The following is an 11,755-nucleotide window of genomic DNA, read 5'->3' as shown; positions in this document are numbered from 1 at the left end:
GGGTGGCGATCGACGACTTTAAGTCGCCGGGCCCTAATTTGTGCATTGTTCAGTAGGAAAGATTTTGCAGTCATATTCGGTAACCAGGTTCTTGGGTTGACCTCAATGTACTCGGTCATGCTAGAGCTGGAGCTCCCCGAGCTGCATCCCTTACTTAATCAATTGAGATACTTCACTGCTTTCTTGGTGCGCTTTCTTACCACTGTTTCAAAGCCTTCGTTATCACTATCCCCTTTGAAAACTTCAACCACAATCTTCCCATTGCCATTCGCATCTAGGACTTCAAATATCACCCCATCCTCATCCAAAATCTGATCCAATTTTTCAACAGGCTGTTCATTTCAATTTTCTCCAGCCCTTTCCATTTCATTATCACCCGTGCCTTCAAAAGTGCTCGGGTAAACCGTATTTCCACCCCCAGCAGGCCCACGATCACCACCAGAGGGGCCACGGCCTCTCCCTCTACCTTGAGGGCCATTGCTCCCTGCTATAAATCCATGTCCACCTCCTCGTGGCCTACTATTACCTCTTTTACCAGCCCCCCCGGGATCTGCTTTGGGGCTTATTTTTTCCCTCCACAGGTTGCTTACTATTAGGATTACCACCATCAAGATTAGCATCAACTAGTGGGGGCGTGTACCAACGGCATTGCTCCAAACTATGGCCGAGAGAATTGCATTTTGAGCAATATTTAGGCTCTGTTTCGTACACAAATCATAGGGTAGTCAAAATGCCATTAGGAAGTAACATCGGGTATTCGTAAATTCTTGGCTGAGACGAATCCATTTCAACCAACACTCTAGCAAATAAACTTTTTCCTTTAGACATTGTGAGGACATCTGTATGGATTGGCTTGCCTAAGACCGAGGCAATTTTACTAAGAGCTTTGGTTGTCCAACAATCTGCGGGCAGCCCATGGATTTGGACCCAAGATGGTAGCATTAGCATGTATTCCACCCGAAAAAGGAAGCACGGAGGTAAATATTTGAGGAACAAGTGTCTCCCAAATGCAAGGTATGGGCCACCATCCAGAACCCTCTTTTTCTCTTCTTCATTAGGGAAAAAGAACATAATCCAACCGCTTTCATGTGTTTCAAACCTGACTTTACAGCCCCATTGACGTATAATTTCTTTCACCACATAACCACTTAGCTTTCTACCTACCACGCACCCAACAAGGCATGGTCCTAGGCTCTTCACATTGTCAATTTCATCAAAGGAGAGAGCAATTTTTCCTTCGGTTGGCTGGACAAATTTTAGAAGACAATCTTCTTCTGGCAGCCTGTTATCCCGGAATAGACTAGCAAAGGTAGTTTCTGTATTTTTTGCCATAAAATTGGACATGAGCTCTTGTGCTCGTGGCTTCTCATATCCATTCAAAAAAGCACCATCAGTGGCCGAGTGCCCAGAAGTTTCAGTGCCCATTGTGGCACACAACCGGGAGCCAAGACTCCCACTAAAAGCTCCCAACACCTTAATCACAAGAATCAGCAAGCGAGGGGGAAGAGCACACAGTGCACAATGATAAAGGGGTCAAGCCAGTTACCTCCAATAGCAAAGCAAACGGCTATAGGGATTAAGTGATAGGTGGGCGATAGTAAGAGGCCCACAAGCAATCAAAGCACTCGAACAACCAAGCTCTATAGAGAAGGCTAGATGAGCACCAATTAGCAGCAGGGAAGCAATGTGCCAAAACGCAGCAAATCCCATGGCAAGAAGCAATCCAAGAACTCCTCAAAATTCAAGAATCCTGCAAACATATTGAGTAAGGCAGGAACACAAACACTTGGTGGGCGATAGTAAGAGGCCCACAAAAAAGCAGGGGCAAGAAGAATCAAACCCCAAACAAGTGAAAACACAGTCACAACACTACTAAAGACAAGTGATAACCACGGCTACAAATTAAGAGCAAAATACAAAGGGGCAAAGAAGCAACAAGAGCATCGAGAAAAAGTCTTGAGCAATCTGCCGAGAGGATTTTGCACTCAATCAGAGATAGAACACAGCAATGTATATATTTAGTATCATAAATCCCAAGTATTTCAAAGCTAAGACCCAAGCTAAATACAGAAATTAGTTTTCGAATAGCAGGGGTCTCGAAATCTAGAAAATGTCGATGAACATTGCAAACAAATCAAGAACCAAGAGAAAGAAACGTTTACAATACTCCAACAGACAAGCTAAGCTCAAGAAAAATCCACAAGAAATTCGAAGAACCAAGAAAAACTCAGAAATTCGAAGGGAGAGTGAATCGCGAAGCCAAGCCAATCCGAGGTCCAGTTGTAGCAAATAGATGTTCCTGCACAAATAAACGGGATATAAGTCAGGAACGAAGATGAAATCAAGCTGCAAAGCTAAAATCTAAAAGCTCGACACTAAATCTACACCTAAAATCCCATCCCTAAACCAACGTAAATCACCCCCAATCTGGCATTTTGATCGAGCAAAATGCCAAGAAAGGGAGTAAATAACGTGATTAAGGCGAGATTAAGGGAAGAAAAAGGTTAGGAATCGAGATAAAAAACTCTGAAGAACAATGGAGATCGAATGAGAGAGCCGAGAAATCGCAAGTCACGCAGCTTCCTTTCCAACGGGAGAAAAGGGAGAAAATTCTCTCTCTAAAGCGCGATGACTGACTGACGACTGAGAGCTCTTTCTTGATTCTATGGGTGGTGGTGCATGGTCGTTCTTAGATGGTGGAGCGATTTGTCTGGTTAATTCCATTAACGAACGAGACCTCAGCCTGCTAACTAGCTATGCGGAGGTACACCTTCGCGGCCAGCTTCTTAGAGGGACTACGGCCTTTTAGGTCGCGGAAATTTGAGGCAATAACAGGTCTGTGATGCCCTTAGATGTTCTGGGCCGCACGCACGCTACACTGATGTATTCAACGAGTCTATAGCCATGACCGACGGGTCTTGGTATGTTGGAAAACTGGCGTTCAGATCAATCACGATTGATACCCGGTGCAGCGGAAGTTTAAAAATTTTATTATGGAACAATTCCATAGTGTGGGTATCAACCGTTCAATGATTAAATTATAAGTGTGTGTAAAATTAAATAACAATTATTAAATTTTACCTTCAATCTCGAAGCGAGATTATTGGACACCACACAGATTTCTCTGCGCTTCTTGTATCTCCCAGGAACTGATGAACTCCTTCTATCAGGTCCACGAATGAGGTTTAAATCCCTCTGACAGATTGCACTAGAAAATCTGTCAGAAGTTTTCTGCGAAGAGATTAAACGAATCTGATTCGTTATTCCTGACTGCGATTCAAAATCACAGACCGAAATTTTCTCGGGCAGAGCAGGAGGGGGACGGCCGAAAATTCTTTGAGAGAGCTAGGGTTCGATTTTTTTTCCTCTCAGAATAATGAGCTGTTGTGTATAATTTCTGTACTGTAATAACTTATTTATAATGCAGGCCACTAACACCTTAGGGCCCATTAGTCATAAGTTGAGGCCCGACAAGCAAAGCCCGCATGTTCAGAAATTAATATAAAATTCATCGTGACTCCGATTGATAAACCGATTTTACCAATGTGCACAGAAACCATTTCTGCACATTTTAAAGTCAAGATAAATTTTCCTGAATCCGAATTCAGTGGTTTCCAAAAATGTACATCCCTATGTCATTTTAGGAAATCCTACTCCCTTACTCTTATTTAAGAAGTCCAACTTCTTTATTCATTAAATTTAACTCTTTAAATTTAACTATCTCAACGGGGATTAAAACTCCATTACACTGTGTGACCCTCAATGGTTCAGGGATACAGCTAGCCATGGGCTCACAACTCCTTGTGACTCGGAACAACGATTTCCGACTTGCCCAACGAATCATGGTAAAGCGCCTAGCAACATCGCCCCATGATTCCCTAGGTATCACTGATAGTGCCTACAAGAACCAGTAGATTTTGGTTAGCGTACAGTACGGTCCCTTCATCCATATATCCCGATCGAATCAACAACCATTGGTATATCGAGAGTCGCTCAAGATTCGATAACTATACAATACATCTTGAAGATCAAATTAGTGACATCGCATGTGCTATTAAGAAACCATTTCTTAAATCACATCAAGTACTCTGGCCAGAGATTCGTCACACTAATATCTCCTCAGATCGCATAGGATATCCACACTCGCAAGTATGTGGTGAATCCTTGACAACAATGCATCGACTCCTATATGTGTTGTAACTGTACCCAATCCCGACACCTGATGACCCCCATAGAGTCGGTAAACGAGTCAAAGCACAGTACTAGCATATAGAGTCTCCATGATGTTTCAAGTAGTAAGGACTAATGTTGTACAACCAAAACCGCGGACTTTATCCACTCGATAAGTGATAACCACTTGGAAAGTCCGGATAGGGTAGTTCGATTATTCATCCTATGAATATCCATTTGCATGCTTCGAACATCTCCATGTTCCTTACCAATGAAACGTGGTACTCCGCATCGCAAATGCTAGTCTCAAACTCGAGCGATCCTTATCCTTATTCTCGGACGGCTCAATCGACTAGGAACAGTTTAGAATATACAGTGACTATAAGATGTATTTCATGATAGACATCCCCATGTTCTACCACATCTTACATACACTATAGTATATTCAAGGTCTTTATCAAAACAACAATAGTATATCACAATATAACAATATGAAGAAAGATAATGTCATTGCCATTAATAAAAGTGTAAATTGTATTAAACAAAAGATTGTTTGTACAAAGAGTCATCAAAGCCCATAGCCACAAGTTGGCTCACTGGGCACCCACTCTTTCAATCTCCCACTTGCCCTATAGCCAACTAGTCATACTACGTAGACCCATTGCTTCGCGATGTTTGTCAAACAATGGTCCTGGCAAGGGCTTAGTAAGCGGATCAGCGATATTGTCTGTAGAGGCCACTCGTTCGACAGTGATGTCTCCTCTTTCCACAATCTCCCGGATGATGTGGTATTTCCTCAGTACGTGTTTGGATCTTTGATGAGACCTTGGTTCCTTTGCTTGAGCAACGGCACCCGTGTTGTCACAGTACACCGGGACTGGACCAACAAATTCAGGAATGACGCCCAACTCTTGGACGAACTTCCTCATCCAAACGGCCTCTTTAGCAGCAGCTGATGCTGCAATGTATTCAGCCTCAGTGGTGGAATCCGCTGTGGTGTCCTGCTTGGAACTTTTCCGAGAGACAGCACCGCCATTGAGCATGAACACAAATCCAGAGGTTGACTTCGAGTCATCCACGTCACTTTGGAAGCTAGAGTCGGTATAGCCTTCCAATTTCAGATCTCGTCCTCCATATACCATGAACATATTCTTAGTCCTTCGTAAGTACTTAAGAATGTCCTTCACGGCTTTCCAATGCATTTGACCAGGATTAGACTGATATCTGCTCGTGACACTCAGAGCAAATGCTACATCTGGTCTGGTAGATATCATCCCATACATGATACTACCTATAGCTGACGCATATGGTACATGTGTCATATTCTCTATCTCTGCATCAGTCTTGGGACACATAGACTTGGATAAAGAAACTCCATGACACATGGGTAGATGTCCTCTCTTGGACCCATCCATTGAAAACCGTTTCAATATGGTGTCGATGTAGGTTGATTGAGTGAGTCCTATCATTCTCTTAGATCTATCTCTATAGATCTGTATCCCAAGAATGTAGGATGCCTCACCCAAATCCTTCATCGAGAATCTACCTGATAACCATATCTTTGTTGACTGCAACATCCCTACATCATTCCCAATGAGTAGGATGTCATCAACATAAAGTACTAAGAATGTCACAGCATCCTTAACTACTTTCTTGTACACGCACGGTTCCTCCGGGTTCTTGATGAAACCAAAATCTTTTATTGTTTCATCAAATTTCTGGTTCCAACTTCTTGATGCTTGTTTTAGACCATAAATTGATCTCTGAAGCTTGCATACCTTATGCTCGCTTCCCATGGATGTGAACCCCTCAGGCTGCTTCATATAGATCTCTTCCTTAATGTCTCCATTAAGAAAGGCAGTCTTCACATCCATTTGCCATATCTCATAGTCATACCATGCAGCTATGGCAATAAGGATTCTTATGGACTTGAACATTGCAACTGGTGAAAAGGTTTCATCATAGTCAACTCCTTGTCTTTGAGTATAACCTTTTGCCACCAATCGTGCCTTGTAGGTCAATACCTTACCATCAGGCCCAAGCTTTCTCTTGTAGATCCATTTACACCCTATTGGAACAATTCCATCAGGAGGATCTACTAAAGACCAAACTTGGTTTGTATGCATCGAATCCAATTCAGACTGCATAGCTTCAAGCCATAAATTTGAATCCGCATCAGAAATTGCTTCCTTGAAGTTTCTTGGATCACATCCAATGTCGGGTTCATCTTGATCCCCTTCAAGAAGAAGACCATATCGAACAGGAGGTCTAGAAGTCCTCTCGGATCTTCTAGGTTCAGGCGTGTCCGGTAATGGTTCCTGAGGCATAGGATTGTTATTTTGTATTTCGGGTTCTTCTCGAACTTCTTCGAGTTCCATCATCTCGCCTTTCTTATCCAATAAGAACTCCTTCTCCAAGAAGGTGGCATTCCTAGAAACAAACACCTTTGTTTCAGCAGGATAATAGAAATAATATCCGATTGAATTCTTCGGATACCCTACAAAATAACATAAGCTGGATCGACTATCCAACTTATCTCCCACTGTCCGCTTCACGTAAGCAGGACATCCCCAAATCCTCAAGTACGAATACTTAGGAGCTTTGCCATTCCATAACTCGTATGGTGTTTTGTCCACTGCTTTAGTGTGGACGTTGTTCAACAACAATACCGCCGTTTCAAGCGCATAGCCCCAAAACGAAGGTGGAAGTTCAGTGAAGCTCATCATGGATCGAACCATGTCCAACAAAGTTCGATTACGATGCTCCGATACACCATTAAGCTGTGGTGTCATAGGAGGAGTCCACTGAGAGAGAATCCCATTCTCTTTTAGATAGTCCAAAAACTCGGTACTTAAGTATTCTCCACCTCGATCCGATCGAAGTGCTTTAATACTTTTACCTAGCTTGTTTTCTACTTCAGCCTTGAATTCTTTGAACTTTTCAAATGCTTCAGACTTATATTTCATTAAATATAAATACCCATACCTTGAATAATCGTCAGTAAAGGTAATGAAGTAGGTGTGGCCATATTGAGTCCCAACTCTAAATGGTCCACAAACATCTGTATGGATCAAATCCAACAGATTTTGACTACGCTCAGGTTTCCCCTTAAAAGGAGATTTAGTCATTTTTCCTTTTTGGCAGGATTCACAAGTAGGTAGAGAGTTAATATCAGACATATCAAACATGCCCTCTCCCACTAGCTTGTTCATCCTCCTTGAGGAAATATGACCTAGTCTAGCGTGCCAAAGGTTTGCTGGATTTTGACTATCGATTTTCCTTTTGTTTGTTGTCGCCGGTTTATCAATATAATTTATTGGAACGTCTTTTAGTTTTAAGTTGTATAGATCGTTTTCAATTTGTCCATTTCCAATCAAACATTCATTCTTGTAAATATTGCAAATCCCATTCACCAAGAATAACCATCTCTATCTAGCATAGAAACAGAAATAATGTTTTTAATTAAATCCGGAACAAATAAAACATCTCTTAAAAATAACTTAAAACCGTTCTGCAAAATTAAACAAACATCTCCAATGGCTGTAGCTTCAACTTTGGAACCATTCCCGAGCCTCAGCTGGGTCTCACCCATTCTAAGCCTGCGACTTCTTGTCATCACCTGCAAATCATTGCAAATGTGAGATCCACATCCGGTATCCAATACCCAAGAAGTAGTATTAAGTGAAATGTTTATTTCAATATAGAACATACCCTTTGCAGTTCCCAACTGCTCTAGATATTCCTTGCAGTTGCGCTTCCAATGACCGGGTTTCTTGCAGTGATGGCAAACTTGTTTAGACTTGTCCAATTTTTCATGTAACATTTGGCCTTGAGATCATGGTCCAACCATTTCTCTAGTTCGGCCAACCTTTTGGCAGTTACATCAGCCGGGGCTGTTTTCGGAGAAGCCTTTTCTAACACTTTAGAAAATCTTTTCCGAACTTAGGACAATCTTAACTTATGGAATCATTCTGTATTGTTTGCGCCAATAAGTTTGTTTTGTTGGAGAATAGAAACATGTGGATTACTGAGATGAAACAGACAATTATCGATGATTGTTTAAGCAATTTACTAAGACATAAAATAGGCGAATTTAATTTTATGAATCTCACTCCCAGTATTTTAACGATTTCACTACCCTCTAGTGAAAACGGGAAACTTTTTCCTTAGTGAGAACATGGAGTCCAATTGACAAACTTATGGTCCCGAATAATATCAGCCAACCATAATTCTCAAAAGGTAGAGCCCAATTGCTTCCAAAGCAACCCCCATGTATTTACCTCATGTCCAATAAGGGCCCAATAATATGACGCCGGTTAAAGTGACATGTCAAGATGACCCATCAATATTAAGTTGTGATGGACGGTCGCCATGTGGATCCCCCAATAATATGAGCCGATCCCATGGGAGTTCCACCCAACTTACAACATGTGTCGATCCAATGTACAGCTTTCCAACGGACGGGCCCCCCCAATAATATGAGTCGGACCGTATCCGCGGGTAGCATCACATACATTGACCGTTGATGGAAGGTAGGAACATTTAAACAAATTTAAATTTCCTTTATTTATCTTGATATCAATTTTAAATCATATTTAAAATGAGGGATTTTTAATTATAAAAATTTGTCTCATCAATTTTTCAAATTATTGCATGCTTGCCGGATTCACGCAATTATGTCTAAAACATGCATACAATCATAATATCATATATTATATAGGATGATCGATTCCATTTCTAATTGACCCGTGGTTGCCAATCATGAGTCTTAGTCCAATCCTAGGTAATATGTAGTATGCAATGCAATCCTATTACATTAGCTTCCAATTTACATTTCTTCGTCTTTATTGTCTGCTGGGCCCACCATCTTCAAATCTTGATCTCCCACTAAATCTAATGTATTTACAATAAATAACAATGACAAGCAGGGGATACATTTTTAGGGGTGGGAACGGGCCATAAATCAAGCCCACTTTTATTACATATGACATTCATACTGGGCCATAAACCAGGCCCATTAATAAAACCAACAACAATAAAAACAAATGTAAATTCCTAACATACACCTACAAAATTGGTCATGGCAATCGATCATCCTTATCCAATAATATTTAATTCAAAATTAATTTATTGGATAACATGCAGTGGCATTTCAAATTTAAACAGGATAAAATCATATTTTATATATAAAATCTCATTTTACATATAAAGTCATATTTTATCTCTTTATCAAATAAAATCATATTTTATCTACAAAATCCAATTTTATAGATAAAATCATATTTTACTTAATATATTCATAAGATCAAATCTTATCATCAATTGTACCAAAAATAATTGATTTCAAAATTCAATTTAAGGATAAAATATTAAAATTTTCCAAAAATTCAAATTTATCCAAAAATCAATTTTAAAGTTTACGGACTCGAACAATTCGATCCGAAATCTCGTGAACCAATCAAAAACAATTTTTGACCGGACCAAAAATAAAATTTTAACACATTAAAATTAATTTTAAATAAAAATTTAATTTTTCCCGCGGGCCGCCCGGGACACTCCCGGGCCGGCCCGCACCCGTGGGCACGGGCCGGGGCAGCAACAGTTGCTGCCCTGGCGGCGCCGAGCGTCGCCCCTGGGCGGCGCCCTCCGCAGCGCCCAGCGCTGCCCTGCGCAGCGCCCAGCGCTGCCCTGGCGGCGCTGAGCGTCGCCCCTGGGCGGCGCCGTGCGCCGCCCGGGGCAGCAACAATTGCTGCCCCACCGGGCAGCGATCCAATCGCTGCCCGGGTTTTGCCCCGAAATTTTTTTTTTTTTTTTATTTAAAAATATTTATTTTGTTTCAAAAACCGAGACTCAAAAATTTTTGTACAATCGATTAATTTAATCTTTTGATCTGAGCAACCTGGCTCTGATACCACTGTTGGAAAACTGGCGTTCAGATCAATCACGATTGATACCCGGTGCAGCGGAAGTTTAAAAATTTATTATGGAACAATTCCATAGTGTGGGTATCAACCGTTCAACGATTAAATTATAAGTGTGTGTAAAATTAAATAACAATTATTAAATTTTACCTTCAATCTCGAAGCGAGATTATTGGACACCACACAGATTTCTCTGCGCTTCTTGTATCTCCCAGGAACTGATGAACTCCTTCTATCAGGTCCACGAATGAGGTTTAAATCCCTCTGACAGATTGCACTAGAAAATCTGTCAGAAGTTTTCTGCGAAGAGATTAAATGAATCTGATTCGTTATTCCTGACTGCGATTCAAAATCACAGACCGAAATTTTCTCGGGCAGAGCAGGAGGGGGACGGCCGAAAATTCTTTGAGAGAGCTAGGGTTCGATTTTTTTTCCTCTCAGAATAATGAGCTGTTGTGTATAATTTCTGTACTGTAATAACTTATTTATAATGCAGGCCACTAACACCTTAGGGCCTATTAGTCATAAGTTGAGGCCCGACAAGCAAAGCCCGCATGTTCAGAAATTAATATAAAATTCATCGTGACTCCGATTGATAAACCGATTTTACCAATGTGCACAGAAACCATTTCTGCACATTTTAAAGTCAAGATAAATTTTCCTGAATCCGAATTCAGTGGTTTCCAAAAATGTACATCCCTATGTCATTTTAGGAAATCCTACTCCCTTACTCTTATTTAAGAAGTCCAACTTCTTTATTCATTAAATTTAACTCTTTAAATTTAACTATCTCAACGGGGATTAAAACTCCATTACACTGTGTGACCCTCAATGGTTCAGGGATACAGCTAGCCGTGGGCTCACAACTCCTTGTGACTCGGAACAACGATTTCCGACTTGCCCAACGAATCATGGTAAAGCGCCTAGCAACATCGCCCCATGATTCCCTAGGTATCACTGATAGTGCCTACAAGAACCAGTAGATTTTGGTTAGCGTACAGTACGGTCCCTTCATCCATATATCCCGATCGAATCAACAACCATTGGTATATCGAGAGTCGCTCAAGATTCGATAACTATACAATACATCTTGAAGATCAAATTAGTGACATCGCATGTGCTACTAAGAAACCATTTCTTAAATCACATCAAGTACTCTGGCCAGAGATTCGTCACACTAATATCTCCTCAGATCGAATAGGATATCCACACTCGCAAGTATGTGGTGAATCCTTGACAACAATGCATCGACTCCTATATGTGTTGTAACTGTACCCAATCCCGACACCTGATGACCCCCATAGAGTCGGTAAACGAGTCAAAGCACAGTACTAGCATATAGAGTCTCCATGATGTTTCAAGTAGTAAGGACTAATGGTGTACAACCAAAACCGCGGACTTTATCCACTCGATAAGTGATAACCACTTGGAAAGTCCGGATAGGGTAGTTCGATTATTCATCCTATGAATATCCATTTGCATGCTTCGAACATCTCCATGTTCCTTACCAATGAAACGTGGTACTCCGCATCGCAAATGCTAGTCTCAAACTCGAGCGATCCTTATCCTTATTCTCGGACGGCTCAATCGACTAGGAACAGTTTAGAATATACAGTGACTATAAGATGTATTTCATGATAGACATCCCCATGTTCTACCACATC

The sequence above is a fragment of the Henckelia pumila genome, chromosome 3, assembly GCF_033568475.1.
Source record: "Henckelia pumila isolate YLH828 chromosome 3, ASM3356847v2, whole genome shotgun sequence".
NCBI lineage: Eukaryota > Viridiplantae > Streptophyta > Magnoliopsida > Lamiales > Gesneriaceae > Henckelia > Henckelia pumila.
Note: the sequence above shows the minus strand (reverse complement) of the source record.